The sequence below is a fragment of the Lagopus leucura genome, unplaced genomic scaffold (assembly GCF_019238085.1).
Source record: "Lagopus leucura isolate 7727_CA_CO unplaced genomic scaffold, USGS_WTPT01 Super-Scaffold_100039, whole genome shotgun sequence".
Classification (NCBI taxonomy): Eukaryota; Metazoa; Chordata; class Aves; order Galliformes; family Phasianidae; genus Lagopus; species Lagopus leucura.
In genome coordinates this window covers 2,614,793-2,631,046 of record NW_024962288.1, presented here as the reverse complement: position 1 = coordinate 2,631,046, position 16,254 = coordinate 2,614,793, and the positions used below count along the sequence as shown (strand labels likewise).

Sequence of the window (16,254 nt, the reverse complement as noted above, 5' to 3'; positions counted from 1 at the left end):
GCTGCTTGTGGGTGTGATTTCCTAGGAAAGGAGAGCCGGGAGGCTGCAGAGCTGCAGCGCTGTGCTCAGGGCGTGGGGTCACTGCTGCAGGTGGGAGATGCCCACGGCGTGAATCCACGATGGCCTGCGGACAGCAAGGCAGAGCTGGCAGGGACGGCTCACACTCATGACTGCTTTTCTCTGGGGTACGTTTTAAAAACCCCGGTGAGTTTTGTTTTTCCACAGCACAGCAGGCTCCCTAGGCATCAGAGAGGACAATTCCCAGAAGCTGTAAAACCCTCAACTTGTTTACACAACTCAACATGCACTTTATAATATTGTGTCACCCTTCAACCTTCTCTGCTGGTTGTTTTATGTGCTGGAATCTGGAATACGTGTAAGCCCTGGTTATGCTGTCTGCCTTACACAGGCTCGAGATGCTTTTAATTGCAAATTCAGTGCTGTTTCTATGAGCAGTTGACAACTCAATCACAGGAGCCAGCTGTCAGGCAGAAGAGCTCTTATCAGGTATCAAATGTAGCCCTACAGTCAGAGATGGGAGCTCAGGGCAGGGGTTTGTTTCAGGCCATGGGCTTTGTGGGATGGGTTTGGTATGTTGTCCCCACTTCAAGCTGAGTTCTGCCTTGCGCAGGTGCTTTCCAGCATGGAAGCAGAGCTGGGTCCAACCTGAACATCTCTGAACCTCTAAGAAGTGGATACTGTAAATGCAAACCCAAACAAACCAACCCCCCAAAACAAACGAACAAAACCTCAGAATACCAGTGCTCTGACTCCAGTATTTTGCACTGAAAGAACCTTCACAGATGCACCAACTGCTTTCTATTTGTCTCCTTTCCAGAAGGGTGTTGGAGCCGCCCCACCTCCTGAATTGAAGGAAGTCTTTTCCTGAAACGAGCACAGAAAGGCTCCAGGTTTCTGGCTCAGGAAGTCGCTCCTCAAGCCTGGGGCCGGCACAGACATCCCTGTCAGGCCAGTGGAATCCCAGTGAGTGAAGTCCTGCCAAGAGCAGTGAGTTTGGTTGCTCCCGCTCTGTTTTTCCTCCCATGCTGTGCCAGAGGATGAGCAACCAGGGTCTTCCTTCCTATTCAGAGAAGGCTTAAATCTAGGCTGAGAACAAACCATAGTTTTGTTTCTTAGGCATCCTAAAGACTTTCCTACAAATAAGTCAAAATGTGTACGTTTTCAAGTGCTCTGCCCCTTGGGATTCGTGTTCCTACTTGAAAATAAAAGCTTGTAATTCTCTAAGTGTGGCATCAGCTTCTTGTGAGCTGTGTAATTTAAGCATTTTGAATGTAAGCGCGTGCCTTTAATGCCATAATTTCTTAATACCACTGCAACGACTATTAAAACATATATGTAATTTGATTATAGCTTTATGCTAAATGCAGAGCCATAATGGATATGATGGTGTTTAAGTTCCTTCCCTACCAAGCATAAAGACAAAATTCTCTCTCCATAGTAAGGAGAACTTCCTCAAAGGACAAAACTGAAAGGCTTTTGGTAATAATTTAGCTTTTGGAAGAAGGAGTTTAAGCTGAAAGATAGGATTGAAGCAGGGCCTGAAATGCAAAATGCTTTGCTGCAGAGGTGGAACCTGGCAGACCCGTTCTCTGCTCCCTCGTACTCCCCTTTCCCAGTTGTGATGTTCCTGGATAGAGTAACAGAACTGTTTGTGTCACATCTGTCCCTTCTCCTCCTCCCAGCACCTTTCTATGGAGTACCCAGAAAAGACTTAGATTGCCAAAGCTCTCAGGAAATCCTCTTTTTTTTTTTTTTCTTCTCCCATTTTCACCTATCTTTACTAGCTATTTTGGGAAGCAGAAAACGTATACAGAAACATGAATCTCTGTGCAATTGTGTCTGGCCCCTGGGGCTGATGCCTGATGGCTGGAGCTGGTTCCTTCTGCCCTTCCTGGTGTGACTGCAGCACCTGGCTGCTAATTCTGACGTGCTCTGCCATGCCTTGACCCAGCATGGAGGCTTGTTTGGGGAATAGCCCACAGCTGGAGCACCTGCACCTTTCAGAGGGTGCTTGTGAAACACGGAAGTCTCCATGCATGGAGCTGTTTCCACAGACCACGATGCACGTCAGCATCGTGCAGCCATCCATGCTCGTGTGTCATGGCAGCTCCTGTACCGTGCCACAGGCATTTCTGTGCCCCACGGGGAAGCTGCCACATTGCTGTGATACCTCCTGTGGGTTCTGACATGAGGCTGTGAAGTTGGGGAGTGCTTTGAGAGCTGTGTGAGGAGCAGCTGAAGTCGCTGTGTTTGCTGAGGAGGCTGAGGGGAGGCCTCATGGTGGCCACAGCTCCTCATAGGGAGCAGAGGGCAGCGCTGAGCTCTGCTCCTTGGGGACCACAGCAATGCCTGAGGGCATGGCACAGAGCTGTGTTAGGGGAGGGTCAGGTGGGGGTCAGGGCAAGGCTCTGCACTGGAGGGCGGTGGGACAGGCTGCACAGGGCAGTGGGCCCCCAGGCTGTGGGTGGTGCTGTGTGGAGCCAGGGGCTGAGCTGTGTGATCCTCATGGGCCATTCTGTGATCCTACAAAAGTCCCGGACCACGCACATGCCCCCTTATCTCCCATGCAGCACATCCTCTGCTGTCCAGGCCCTGGACTTTATCTTCTCATGAAGAAACACAACGCTAATGACTTCAGCAGGGAAATGTTGAAGCAACCCCAGCATGCTTCTGTCTTCACCCCAGTGCTGGGCACTGCTGTCCTGCCCACGGGTCTTTGGTTTGCTTCAGTGCAGAGCTACAGTCCCCAGTTTTGATGCTGCATCATCCCATCCACACGCACTCCTGCCCCTCACAGAAAGGCTGCTCCGTATTGACATCTCACCCCTGGGAGCACACAGCTCAGCACGGAGTCATTGAGAGGGCGTTGACGTAACATGATTGAGAACTTGACCTCCAGATTATTTCCTTAAACTTCTAAACACAGGGGGAGGAGAATATGCTCCAGTTCTGTGGGGCCAATGGAGAAACACACTTACGTTTGCCTGCAGCAGCTCACTGGGTCCCTCAGCGCCCAGCATCCCGCCCAGCTCTGCTGGCATTATTAGCAGTAATGGTCAATGAGCTGTACCAGGAAGTGGGAGTAACAGAGATGTCAATTTTAGCACTTTGGGACAAAGGAAAATTAATGTTTGCTGAGCAAGAAGGATTTAAGAACCTAGCAGGGAAAGGGAGGAGAAGGAAAAACTGTAAGCCTTTAAAGGAAGAACTATAGAAAATATTTAACAATGCTCCTCCAGGCTCGTCAAACAAGTAAAATGCATTTTCACCTGCTGGTTCACACGGATTTGACTTTTGGTTCGTGATTATATAAAGAACTTTGCAGCACAGGTTTTAAGCAGGGCTTGAAGGTAAGTGGATCCCTGTGCCTTTGTATTGTTCAGGAGAGGAATGCGGCTGTGCACTACTGACAGACGCAGACATTTGCAGCAGGTCAGGCCCGGGCTGCTGAGGGATTAGGTCGCTATCTGCTGCTGCTGCTGCCTTAAGGCAAATTGAAATTTTCACAGAAAAAAAAGAGAGGGGGAAGAAAGTCACCCAAGAATGTAACTTGACCACCCAGTGCTGGGCAAGGCAGCATGAGCCGCTCAGCCTTCCGCCTTGCTTTGAAATGTTGCTACAGCAATTAGATGGCCTGCTCGAATGGGGCATTGCTAATTCTTGTAGAATAGAAGAGATTGAGCCCAGCTCTACATAGCTGTGTGTGGGGACAGTCCTGGGGTTGCTGGCTGTGGTGCTGTGAGGAGCGGAGCTTTAGGATGGGGAAAAGGGCACGTGTGCTGTTGGGTCACGTTAAGTAATGAATTTCACATCGTAAGGGTTTGATTTTGAGCATTGGTTATGTGTTGTGGGACCAATGGATGCAGGGTCCAGGTGTGGTTGTCAGGTGGGTGTCACTGGGCTCTCCCCTCCCTGCAGAGCTGCTGGCAGCAACCCTGCAGTGGCTGTGGGCTCCCTCTGCTTTTCTTACTTTAAGTAAGAACCACACGCTTCCAGACAGAAAGCTATGGGAGAGAAAGCTGCAAGTGTGCGCAAACCAATAACTGAATTTATCAAAAGACTTAATAGTGACTCCCAGGCAGCGTTTTCTGCCTTCCAGGAGAGGAGATGAGGGGAAATGTCCCAGCAGCCCCAGCCTGCAAGGAATCAGTGTCTGTACAGCAGTGAGCACTGCTGTAGCTTGGCTGGGGCTGGGTGCCAGGCAGGGACCTGCTGGGAGCTGTGGGATGGGAAGCAGTGCGGGCTGAGCGGGATCACTCAGGCACGCTAACAGCCCAAAGATGAGTCCTTCCCTTCACTGCTCTGCCAAGCCCAAGCCTGGCAGTGGCTGCCTCAGTCCTGGGGATGCTGCCAAGGGCAAGGAACTGTTGTCTTGCATGAATGCACGTGAAGGGTGAAGCTGGAGAGGACACAAACGAACTATTCAAGTTATTTTTTTCTGCTGGTGATGGGCTGTGGTCTGTATGCTGTGTTGACCTACACAGACATGTCTGACTGTGGGCACTTTTGGTGGCAGTCGTGCTGAGAGCAGCACGTCCTGCTGCAGCTTTGAGGCTGGAGGTGCCCTGCTCTGATCTCAGGAGGAGGTGACAGGGCACTGAGTGTTAGCACTTTAAGTTGCAGATCTGATTTGGTGCCCTTAGTGTGGTATAGAGAGACTTCAGACTTTGAAAGGGGGGAAAGCGAAAGATTCTCACGGCAGAGAAGATATGGAGAGGCACTGCCTGGCTTGCAGAGGGCCTTGGTTATTGTTGCTGAGCCTTGGTTATGCAGCTGAGCCTTGGTTATTGTTGCTGTGCAGTACTCCAGCACTTGTAGCCTTGAAGAGGAGTCCTCAGGGTTATTTATATATCCAGAGCAAACAGGTTTCCTGTGGCATCGGGCTGAACTGGTCAGAGCACACAAAGGCTGTGAGCCAAGGGGTGCGGACCTCTCAAGGTCTTCATTTGAACTCATTCAAAACCAAGAGCTGCCTGCTCAGGTTGGTGAAAAGAACCAGGAGGAGTTTTTTCACACTTTGCTACGCTCCCTAAGTGACAGCAGCACACCTCACGGGTCCTGGTGCTCACAAGGAGAACCATATTGCAGGGCTGGGAATGCCCTCCCCTGGCACCCGTGTTGCAGCATCACACTGCTGTAGCCCAGGTATTGCTGCTTTTTCTTAGAGTATCATTTAAGGTTTACTGAATATAAATCTGCATTTCTGACTTCACTGGTACCTTTCAGCCCCTCCATGTGCCCCTGTCACCACGACAGTTTAAGACCTCACCGAAGAAGCTTAGCTGTTGTATTTTCTATTATCTGTCAGAATCCTGAAATGCTGAGCAAAGGCTTCTGCAGAGGAGCTGGGTCACCCGATCTCCATACTTTGGAAGGTTTTGAAAGCATCTGTCCAGGATGACAAGGCTGTATGTGGGGGTCCCTCAGCACAAGGAGACCACCATCTGCTTCAAGTCCTGCAAGAGCCCCTGGAGAGCAGCGCAACGCTGATGGCAGAGTGCCTGGTCAGACAGGGGGGATCACTGTGCAGGCTGGTGGGAGAGGCAGAAACACCCAAACCTTCCTGAGCCCTCTCAAGGTAGAGAAGCTGCAGAGTGGGATTTCTCTTGAGTGTGGTGATATAAACATATTGTAACTCCTTGAGAAATTAAGTGCACCCAGGTGAGGTGCTGCAAATTCCCCCTTCTTTCATTCTCCTCCAGAATAATCCCTCTTAAAAGCCCTTTGGGAAGGTGTGGTTTGGCTGGGCTCACAGGGGCTGGCAGCTGACCTCTTGCCTTGGGGCTGTGCTCAGTGCTGCACGTCTGCAGTTCAGGACTGCCAGCCTGCAGCAGTAACGCAGCTGGGATCCTGCACTGGCAGCTCAGGGGGTGACGTGGCTCTCCAGCTGGGGCTTTTATCCCTTTGCCTGTTGGTGGCATTAAAAGAAAGAACTGGAATGCCAAGCAGTTATCAAAACTCAGAAGCTTCTCATGTGCTTTGCAATAACCCATCCCAAGTCTTTTTGTGTTTTTGTAGCGCTGGCTTCCCTCCTGCCCTTGTGTTTTCCCAAGAAGCCAAGCAGTTCAGTAACCGCTTATCTCCTTGCTAACGTGTCAGCACCTCCAGCACCCTCAGAATGACAGATGCTCCTGTGCTTATGTAAAGTGAGTGGAAGTGGCTCAGTTTGGATAAATTCATCCCTGGCGGTGTGAATTCTCATCTGTGCAGTCACCTCTGTGGCAGCTGGATAACTGCACGATGAAACCCCACTGCTGGCAGCAGAGCTGCTCCCTGCGGGGAAGAGGGGATGCAGTGTGTGTCAGTGAATGCTTGGAACGAAGCCCTTCCAGATCATATGGCAATTCTTCTAAGGAGAACTAGAGCAATAGGTTTGTCTTGGCAAAATGAGGTGTGTGGGAGCAAAACCCACCTGTGACAGAGCCACGAACTTGCTCTTCGTTCCTTTCCTCCTGGTATTTCTCCTCCTTGTGAAATCCATCCTTCTGCCTGAATGTATCAGAAGGGCGCTCTGCAGGAGAGCTGTGTCTGCTATCACCTTGTTGGTCCAGCTGGAGACAGATGCTTAACAGGCACTCAAGCTCTCAGAGCAGGAAACTTCCCATTAATATTGATTAGAAACAATTTTTTTCTCATTGCAACTGCTACAGCGCGGTGTATGTTGTCATTAGCACTTGTTGTTACAGCTGTTTGGGGGTTTTGCTTACTCATTAGGATCTGATTGAAAGATGGTCTTTCTTTCTTCTGTGACATTAACAAACCCAGTTAACCAGGGTATGGAAGCAGAGGTACTGTAACTCAGCCCGCAGTACTGGAGCCACGTCCAGGCTGACTGCAGTGGGAAAGGAGGTAACTTTCTGCTTTTCTGCTATTGCTAAAAGCTCAGTGAAAGCACAAGAAGGCTGAGGTGCTGCAGAACAAACGCTGAGCTGGTGGCAGGAGCGAGGTGTGTGTTCCAGCAGCCATCCACGTGCATGCAGGCTTCCTGCTGCCTCTGCTGTGCCTGAGCACCTGAGCAGCTGGGCCCCCATTCTTAGGGAGAAGGAGCACCTGAACATGGAACGTGCATTCAAACCCCGAAGATGCGATCCCTGTTTTGTCCCAGCTGCAGCTCCCTGTGCTCGGGCCCTGATTCAAATCCTGCTAGAACAAATAGGGCGACTTTCATTAACTGCAGAAACCAGATCTGGCCCTAAAAGACAGACAAAGACTTGTGACACGCCTGCTCCTGGGGAGGCTTTTATGCCTTCAGCTATCAAATGTGCGCTCTGCTGAGCAGCAGCATTAAAGTTGCATGGCCCACCAGGATCTCCGTTTCCTGATGGCCACGCGTGCTGCCCGGCTCCAGCCCTGGCTGCTCCCCATGCTCTGCTGCTCCAGAGGGATGGGACCCCCGTGCAGCCCCATCGGAGGGTCTGCAGCACGTGTCTGCCAAAAGCCAGTGCTTAGGTTATGCTTCAGGAAACCTGCTTGCCTTTTTCTTTTCTCTTCCCAGAGGTTCTGAGGCCAAGTTCAGATGGCATTCATTAAACTATTGTATATTAAACAAATGTCGGGCACGCCCTTAAACGTCCAGCCTTGTCAAATATCTGAGTGCCACTGGGGATTTTATGGCTAAACACCGTGCACTCTGTGTACACAGCTTATCGACGGTATTTGCTTATACTGGGGAGAAGGCTTGCGGATGAGAACAATTATGAGGTCCAAGTGCTGCACACAGAGATAGTTTAATAAATTGCTGATCAATAGATGTCTGGCAGGAGAAGGGACGGCTCTTAGTGAGGTCAGTTGGGTGGAAAGCCTCAAAGCAATGGGCAAAATCATACTGAGCACCCCTGTTCCACAAGGAGAACAGTGGGCAGAATGATTTCTTCAAGGACAAAACCCAAGAAATTCAAGGCCATTATCGGGGACAACGACTTGCTTCAGTGAGAGAAGGGAGTGGACACAGCTGAAAATAACTGTTTTATCTCAAAGCTGAACCATCCCTCAGTAAATCCACCACCTTGCTTTGACTAGTGTGAGCTTTCTTCCCTAAAAACACATTGACCCTTGGGCTGCCCAGAGGCTCCTCCCGATTCAAAGCCCCTTTGCAACAGGAGGCTACTTTGGAGCTGTCATCTTAAATTCCCTGCTAACAGCCTCTAACCTTAGTGCCACGAGGCTGTGCAGCACCAGAAGCGTTCCGTGCCTTTGTCTTGACTTTAAGTTGGATGTAACCCTTAAAGCCTTTCTCCCAGGCACACAGACACCGGGTTAAAGAAGCTTCCTTCTGACCTTCAAAATTTCCAGCCAGATGCAAAATTTGCACCTTGAGACAATCTTCCTAATTAATCTTCCCACCCTGCTGTGCAGAAGGTAAGTAATAGGCATTAACTGCAGCCCGAGGATTGGAGGAGAGGAACAAGATGCAAAGCTGTTATAATGCAAAAGCTTTTTAGTCCTTGAACCATGCTGGAAACAGAGAGATCATGGTGGTGTTGTCCAGCTGGTCTTCCCCCAGAACTGCTCAGGTCAGTGCTTGCCCCACACAGCTCTGCTCCTCAGATCCTGCAGGCTGTGGGCCTTTGCTATTTCATTCCTGCCAGGGCGTGAAATCTTCCAGCACACGCACAGGTCAGCCTGGCCCTGGCTCTCTGCTTTGGAGAAGTTTACTCTTGGCCCTTTCCAGGCTTTTGTGCCCGCAGTAGCCCTTCCTCTGGGGAAATGCTGGATGTTAGAAGTGTTGCCTTGGGCTGGTACAAAGTGTTTTACTTACAGAGAGCTGATCTTTGTGCCCGCAGAAACAAGGAGAGATGGATGCAGGCAGACAACCTGCCCCTCTCTGCCTTAGTCTGTATTTCTGCTGTCATTTTCAGGTTTTCCTCAGTGCTCTCTTGCCTCCTGTCTCCTACTGATTTCCTTCCTCCAATTCTCCTTTTGCAGTCAAGCCCTGGCTGTTCCACATCTCTCTGTGTAAGACATCAAGATCCTTCCCATAGCATTGCAGAGGTTTGTGCTCAGCCGGAGTGGGCTTTAGAATAGACAGCAACTGCGTGGGGCTTCTGGAGGCCTTTTCAGGACCTCTCACCATCAGCCTCAAGTTGTGGTGACAGCGCCCACAACCTGGAATAACACATCAAGAGACCTTGGAAGGTCATGAAAAGAAAACTTGGCTAGGAGATTAAACCTGTAGTCGTGGAAACATAAAATAAAGGGGAGAGGGAACGCAGGGCAATGCCTTTGGATGGCGCACTGTGGGTTCCAGTGTGTGGGGCTGCTCCCTGCTGTGACGAGCTGTTCCTGTGCGAGTGTACAGCAATGCAGTGACAACAAACATGCCAGCTCTGCACGCACATGGAGCTCGGGCTGGGTTTTACCATGCCCTCACTTCTACACTTCTGACCTCAGCACAGGGCTGGCAGCTCCTGCTGTGTGTGCTGCAGGCTCTGCTCGCTGCCCTCCACCCGCTGCCGCAGCGCTGCAGCTTTCTGCTGAGCTTTTTTTCTCCCAAAGACTCAGTTGGATGCTGGCGCCTGGTCTGCTCCCTGAGCAGCCTGCATGTCATAAAAGCACGAGAGGAAAGCCCTCTTCTCAGACCATTCCAGCAAAGAATGAACTTACCCAAGCAAAGAAACTCAAGGGCTCAAGGCGGAACCAAAATCTTTGCAATTTTCTTCTTTTTTTTTCGTTGCAAACATTAGCTTACACGACCCAGGGAATTTGGATGGCATTAAAAAATAAACAGCTGCATTTCTATTCTATCTCCAAATCTTCACGTTGGCAAGTGAGCAGAGAGCTTTGATCTGCAGCGAGCAGTAGGGGCAGAGCAGCATCCACCCTCAGCCCTGCAGCTGCTCCACCTTCTCAGCTCCGGGCACTGTGAGGCCCTGCAGACACAGTGCTGCCCTTCTCCTCCTGATAGCAGTGCTCAGACCCCACTGCAGAACAGAAAATGAATCTTTGTGTTTTCAGTCCTGTCAACTGTTCAGATGTGTTTCATCTCTCCGCACTGACTCACTGTGCTGGCCCGGAGCCAGTTTATTTATATGACTCTCCCATCATTACCATACGTGCCTCAGAAAACAGCTGTGCTTACAACACATTTTCAATAAACAAACTGAATTATGGGCTTCAGAGCGTGATCCTGAGCCTCCTAGCTCTCCTGAAGCCCGGGGCTCAGCTGCTGGCATTGGAGCATCCCACAGTCCTGAACCTTGGGGCAGGTGGGGATCTCAGGGTGCTCCCAGAGCCACTACTCACCTTCACCCTGCCTGAACATTGCAGCACCATTGTGGATGCTTAGGAGGAGGACATAGTTGTAATTCCTTCTTGTTAGCTTTGTTTTCCAGATGTTTGCATTTATAAATGCATCCATCAGATGAGTTTGTATGATTAAGGTACCTCTCCATGTGTCACTGGTGACTCGCACAAGAGGTGATGGCTTTAAGTTGCACCAGCGGAAGTTCAGGTTGGATATTAGGAAAAATGTGTTCACCCAAAGAGCAGTGATGCAGTGGCACAGCTGCTCAGGGAGGTGGGAGAGTCACCACCCCTGGAGGTGTCCAAGAACATGGAGATGTGGCACTGAGGGACGTGGGCAGTGGGCATGGCGGGGTGGCTGGGGTTGGAGTTGGGGATCATAGGGTCCTTCCAGTCCTAATGATTCTGTGACTGGTGAAATGCAGCTCTGCTGGGCTGTAGTACGGGAGTTGTGAGATGCCATCAGATGGGACTCCCACCTTAAAGCACTTCCATGCTCTGGATGCTCCTCCAGATCCCAGTACAGCTGCAGAGACACCAATTCACTACCCGTAAGCACTCAGCCCTCGTTGTCCAGTTCAAAGGAGTGAATCCCAATCCGAGGCTGTTTGTTGCACTAGGCCTTGTAACACACCCACAGCTCGCCGATCAGAGCCATCTCCTGCCTCTCTGTCACCTGCAGCCGTGCAGAGGCTGCTTCCCAGAAGGAAATGGGGCCGATGGTGATTAATCCTCCAAGCCTACCGAAACCCATTTTGCCCTGCAGAAGGCACCGGGGCCGGATCTGACACAAGCATGAAGCATCAGCCCTGCAGCTGAACTGGGCAGCACGGTGCTTGCTTGCTGCACTCCCAGGACACCAGCAAAGGCTCTGACCCGCCTCACTTTGTCTGGGAAAGGAGGGGTGTTTGTGCTCGGCATCAGTCAGTTTCAGTGCTCACAAGCTCGACGTGAACGCTGCACTGGAGTTTCTCCTTAAAAATACCGCTGTCTCCTGCATCGCAGCGACAAACAGGAACCGCTGCCACGCTCGGCTGCTTCTGCTGACCAAAAAGGGGCGAAGCGGCTGCTAACCCGGATATCCTTCGCGGCCCTTCAAACTTCAGCAGCCGGGGTTTCCCCTTATCTCCAGCCACTTTCGGCAGCCTCAGGAAGACGGAGGGACGGCTGCGTTCTCCTAGCAAAACCCGAAGACCCTTGAAGGCAACTGCGATGTATCGCCCACCGGCCCCACGCACCGCATCTCTCCGGAACGCTGCGGGGCGGAGCGAAGAGGAGCGGTACAGCCCCGCACCTGCCGGGAAGGTCCGGCCCAGGGGCGGGCAGCGCTGCTCGCCCCGCTCCCCCCGGTTCCCCCCGGCTCCCCCCATCCCCGCCCCGCCCCCGCGGCGCGGCCCCACCTCGGGGCGGAGCCGGAGCGGCGGAGCAGCGGAGAGCTCGGAGCGCGGCGCTGGGCCTCGGGAGCCGCCGCGGGTGAGTGCGGAGCGGGGCGATCTGGGGGAGCGGTGCTGGGAGCGCTCTGTGCCGGGTGCCCCTCGCACCCCCGCCTGGAGAGGGGCTGCCCCTGCGGAGCGCGTTCGGGGCGGTGCGGGCGGGGCAGGGCCGAGGGGTCCCACCGGCTCCGGGGCTCCGCGAGCGGTGGCCGCAATCACGGCGCGGAGTTGGGGGAAGTCGGCTGGCCGAGCGGGCGCCGGAACGGCGCGGTGCCGCTCGGCCCGGGGGCTCCGAGTAATTCCTCGGTGAATTTGTCCGACCTTATCTTGGACGCGGCTGATGATGAAGGCGCGGTTACCTCTTTAAGGCAGTTTGCTCCCAAGGGGGACCTGCTTCGCCGTTCAGCGTGCCTTCGTACCGGGGGGTCGTGTTGCGGAAGCCGAGGGGCTGAGGAGACACGCCTTATCTTGGTTTGCTGTTGGGTTTTGCTCCCCTTTGGCATAATTCAGGTGTGGATGCAATGTTCTTGAGGCATTGTAAACAGCCGTAATTGCTGGAACGGCACCGGGGCGCTGGCTGTGGCTGTCGGTGTGAGTGCTGCGGGGCTCCGGCAGCTGTGAGCATCGGCCCCTCCGCACCGTGTGTGATGTGCTTGGGGTGACTCTGACTGACAAGAGAACGAGTTCTCGCTCAGCTCTCTGCTTAGTGATTGTGGAAAGATCTCTTTTGCACCAGGGCGATTCTGCTTGAAGACAAAGATGTTTCTAGGTACAGCGTGGCTGAGGGGAGCACAAAGCTGGGAACCAGCAGTCTGTGCTGGGGCCTCCTGTGCTCCCTGAGAGCAGCGCGGTGAGCAGCAGCTCGGTGAGCTGCCCTCGCGCTCACCTTGACCTGCATTGCCCTGGTGCTCCTTGCAGGCAGAGCAGAACGGGGCCCTCGCTCCTAACTGAGCTGTCTGGAGGGGCTGATGCCATGTTCATTGTGCTGGACCTGAGTGTGAGGAGCTTCTTTGCATTTGTGCTGCCCTTGCTTTATCTCTGTGCTAAGAGTTGGAACCAAAGCTGTGTGTGAGGCTGTAAATCCGTTTCCTCAGTTATTTTTATGGGTTTTGCTTTGTGTTCTGAGATCTCTGGTGGGGTTGAAAAGCCTGTGTTCCTTCTGCCTGTAAGATGCATATGATTATTTCATAACCGAACCGAGGTTTGAAGTGTTGAACTTTAGATATCTGTGCTGGGTGCGATGAAACCCTGAGATACTGCTGCTGCTTTCTGACATCAGGGGCGCGTGCCCGGCCTGCCCACTGCTAACAATGTCGTCTTGTTGGGTCTCTGAGCTGGAAAGCAGCCCTGTGTGAGTGTGCTGGTACCAATGGTACCGGCTCCCTGTGCCCCCGCATCACTTCTGCAGCTACTTTGTTGGGACCTCGTTTTCTCTGGGTTTAATAATTTATAAATGCCTGTAGCCTCCAGGCACATTTCATCCAGTAAGAAGAAAAACATCGATCAGTGCTTAGTGGAATACTGGTTGCAGAGTCTGAGGCTGACAAATAATGGAGCCTTTGTGGATGGAGGGATGTCCCGTTTTTGTCTTATGTAAATGAGTGAAAGAGCAGAATGTGTCTGAAAGGTTTCTGAGATGTCCTTCCCTTCTTATCCCCATCTTTAAAAATGTCTCCTCTCCTCTTGAGGCGAAGGGGAGTTTAGCTGTGACCTTCCTTAACCTGATGCTGGGTGTGAGTCTCCTTTGTTTTTATCTGCCCGTGGCTCAAGTTTGGAAGCTGTCATGTGTTCAGTGGTTATAAGTGAAGATAGGAGATGGAGGGCCTACATCTGCACGGGGTTCGTTTCCTTGGCTGGAGAGAGGTCAGCCTTTCTGTGGGCAGTGAATTGCCCTCTCCCACGTGGCAGATCCTGTGCTGTCAGCACTGTGCTTGGGGTGGCCCACTGCAGGAGGGGAAGGCTGGCAGTCTCCCTTGGAACTGCTCAGAGGCGATGCAGTGGGCAATCATATCCCAGCTCATTGCCCTAAGGAGCAGATCTTGCTTGCTATCAAACCAGTTCCCTGCATTCTTCATGTAGAAGCCTTCTCCTGGCCCAGCTGCTCTTGCTGCTTTCAATTCCCCTGATTTTTGTTATGGCACTGAAAATGGAGCACTGTCAGCTCTTCTGGTGAGCAGTAGCTGAGGGTACGAGCTGGAAGTGCTACAATCCCAGTGCCTTCCTCTGCCTCTCCTCCGCCTCCAGGTGATGTTGTGCAGTGGGAGGATGTGACCCTGTGCTGAGCATGGCAGGGTTCAGGAGTGCTGCATTGCCCCAAGAGCTGCAGGTGTGAGCAGGGATGTGCGAGCGGGGTCAGCCGCTCGCTGTGTGCTGCTGCTTGAGTTACAGCACCTCTGTGGGCAGCCCTGCCAGCTGGCTCTTCCTTCAGGGATGTTTAAAGAGGCTTACTGCAATCTTACTAGAAATCTGTCTTCTTCTGTTAATCTATGGTCTCCTCATCTCCTCTCCACGTGCTCCTATCTCATTCATCTCGACAGCGCCCTTCTGCCGGCTGCTACACATCCATGCTGCTTTGCTGCCCTGCTGCTGCTTGGGGTTTGCTGCTTTGCACACTGCTGCTGCTTGCTCTCCAACATAGTGTTTGCTGTATGTGTGTCTATATGTGTGTATATGTGTGTGTGTGTGTATAGAGAGGGAGATCTGTATCTACTTGGGTATCTGTGTCTATAGCTATCTATGTAGATATAATCTATGTATCTATGCAGACATATAACTGGTATAGCAAATATAAAAATAAATATAAATAAAGCCTGATAATAAGTACATACATATAACTGTAGATATAATTTTGTATTATTTTTAAGGCGATGCTGGGGCTTTTATGGCTGGGATGAAGGTGAGCAGCCTGATGTCTGCTCCTGTGTTGGGTCTTGCTTGGCTGCTCAGTGTCAGGTATAGTGTCAGCCTGAGCTCATCGGGAGCCCTTGGCAGCCCTCCTTGCTGGGGCATGTCCTGCTTCTTGGGGTGATGCATTTCTTCCTGCACCCTGCCTTTCTTGCAAATCTCACAGCAATGTGTAAATACAGTGGCTAGCAGAGCCACGTAGGCGCCTAGAAGAACGAATAGCTCCAGGAACGCTGAGCCTCGATACCCATACAAAGCAAACACATATATCAGTTGATGTGATTAGGTGAGCTGCAGGGTTGATTGCTCTAAAGGCCTGGGTAACAAGTTCACGGCCTTTGACAAAGGTTCTGTGGCCACCCCTGCTCACAGAGGCTGCCCTGAATCCTGCAGCCAGCAGTGGTGCCCCTGCCTTTCCTTGCCCTTCCTCCCACACAGCATGCTGGTGCTGCCTTGGAATATTGCTGGCTGGAGAGGAAGAGATAATGTGTTTTTTTTCCAGAATAGTCAGCTGATGGAATCTCCTGGGAAGGGGTTGCAAAGCAGGAGGCGGGTGGGTGGGCATTCCAGCTCCATGCCTTTCTGTAATTCAGTGGAAGAGGGCTGAAACACGAAGTGTGCTTGTTGGGTACTCTTTTCTGTTTGCATTTGAAAGAGCTTGATAGGCTGTGATTAATGAGGCTAAACAGAACTTTGATAAGTGGTAAACTCCAATGAACCTGAAACAGAAATGGCTTTATAAGGTGGCTTTGCTCCATGCAAAGCACAGATTGTGGGTTTCTTGCAGTGCTGTTTGGCTGGGAGCTGGCAGTGTGCAGCATGGGCTGTTCTGTTGTACAGCAGGAGGAGAAGCTGAAGGATGTCCGTATGGCCGCTGTAGGGGCGGCTGTTGTACAGCAGCTCCTGTCTCTGGGCAGACCCTCCTGCTTTCTTTTCTGCTCTAGGTTAATGTTCCCAAATTTGGGTCATCAGATCTGCACCCGGACACCTGCTTGTCCCCATATCCAGGCTCTAATTAAGGATGCTCTAAAAGCGGTGGGCTGGCTACCATGGCCTTGCAGATCGGAACCATTGGCCTAATCTATTTTTAAAGTGAATTAAACTAGAAAAAGGCAGTGTCACTCTAGAGTAAGGAGTCACCTGGGGAGGTAACCCAGAATAGTTGTTCTGCTTTGACTTTGCACCCTTTCTCATTTCAGAAAGACTTTTCTTTCCATATATATGAAGGCTCTGTAAGCACGTAATAGAGGGCATGCTTTAAGCAACCAGTGGAAAATATCTTATTGTTCTTGAGGTCTTCCCTTCATTGCCTCCTGGCTGCTTGCTCTCTAACATAGGCATCCTTTTCCCTAGTAAATCTGCCCTCTTTCTTGCTGCCCCCTGCAGAGATCTGCGCTCCCTCTCTGCAGCACAGCTCGCACAGCATCAGGTGCCCATATCCAGCTGATAACCTGAGCTGCACGCTGGGGCTGGGTGTAAATTATTAGCAATGCCAGACCTGCTTGCTGTGCTCAGCTCGTGTTGGCTGGGAGGAGTGGAGATCTTTGCATGGTGTTTTGAGTTGCGCTGAGACGCTCTGCTGTTACGCTGCTCCTTTGGATTTGTCAAGCTCAAGTTAAATGTATATAATTTTAACATCTCATGATTCTTTGGG

The 16,254-nt window shown here is 51.7% G+C and overlaps 1 protein-coding gene across 1 annotated transcript in view; it reads left to right on the top strand.

The window, feature by feature from the left end:
- The first annotated feature begins 11,680 nt into the window (after nt 1-11,680).
- PPP1R16B (protein phosphatase 1 regulatory subunit 16B) overlaps nt 11,681-16,254 on the top strand; it is a 49,037-nt gene continuing 44,463 nt past the window's right edge. Inside the window, exon 1 of the mRNA XM_042883680.1 lies at nt 11,681-11,736. The gene's annotated coding sequence lies outside the window, so the exon portion shown is untranslated. The remainder of the gene's footprint in view (nt 11,737-16,254) is intronic.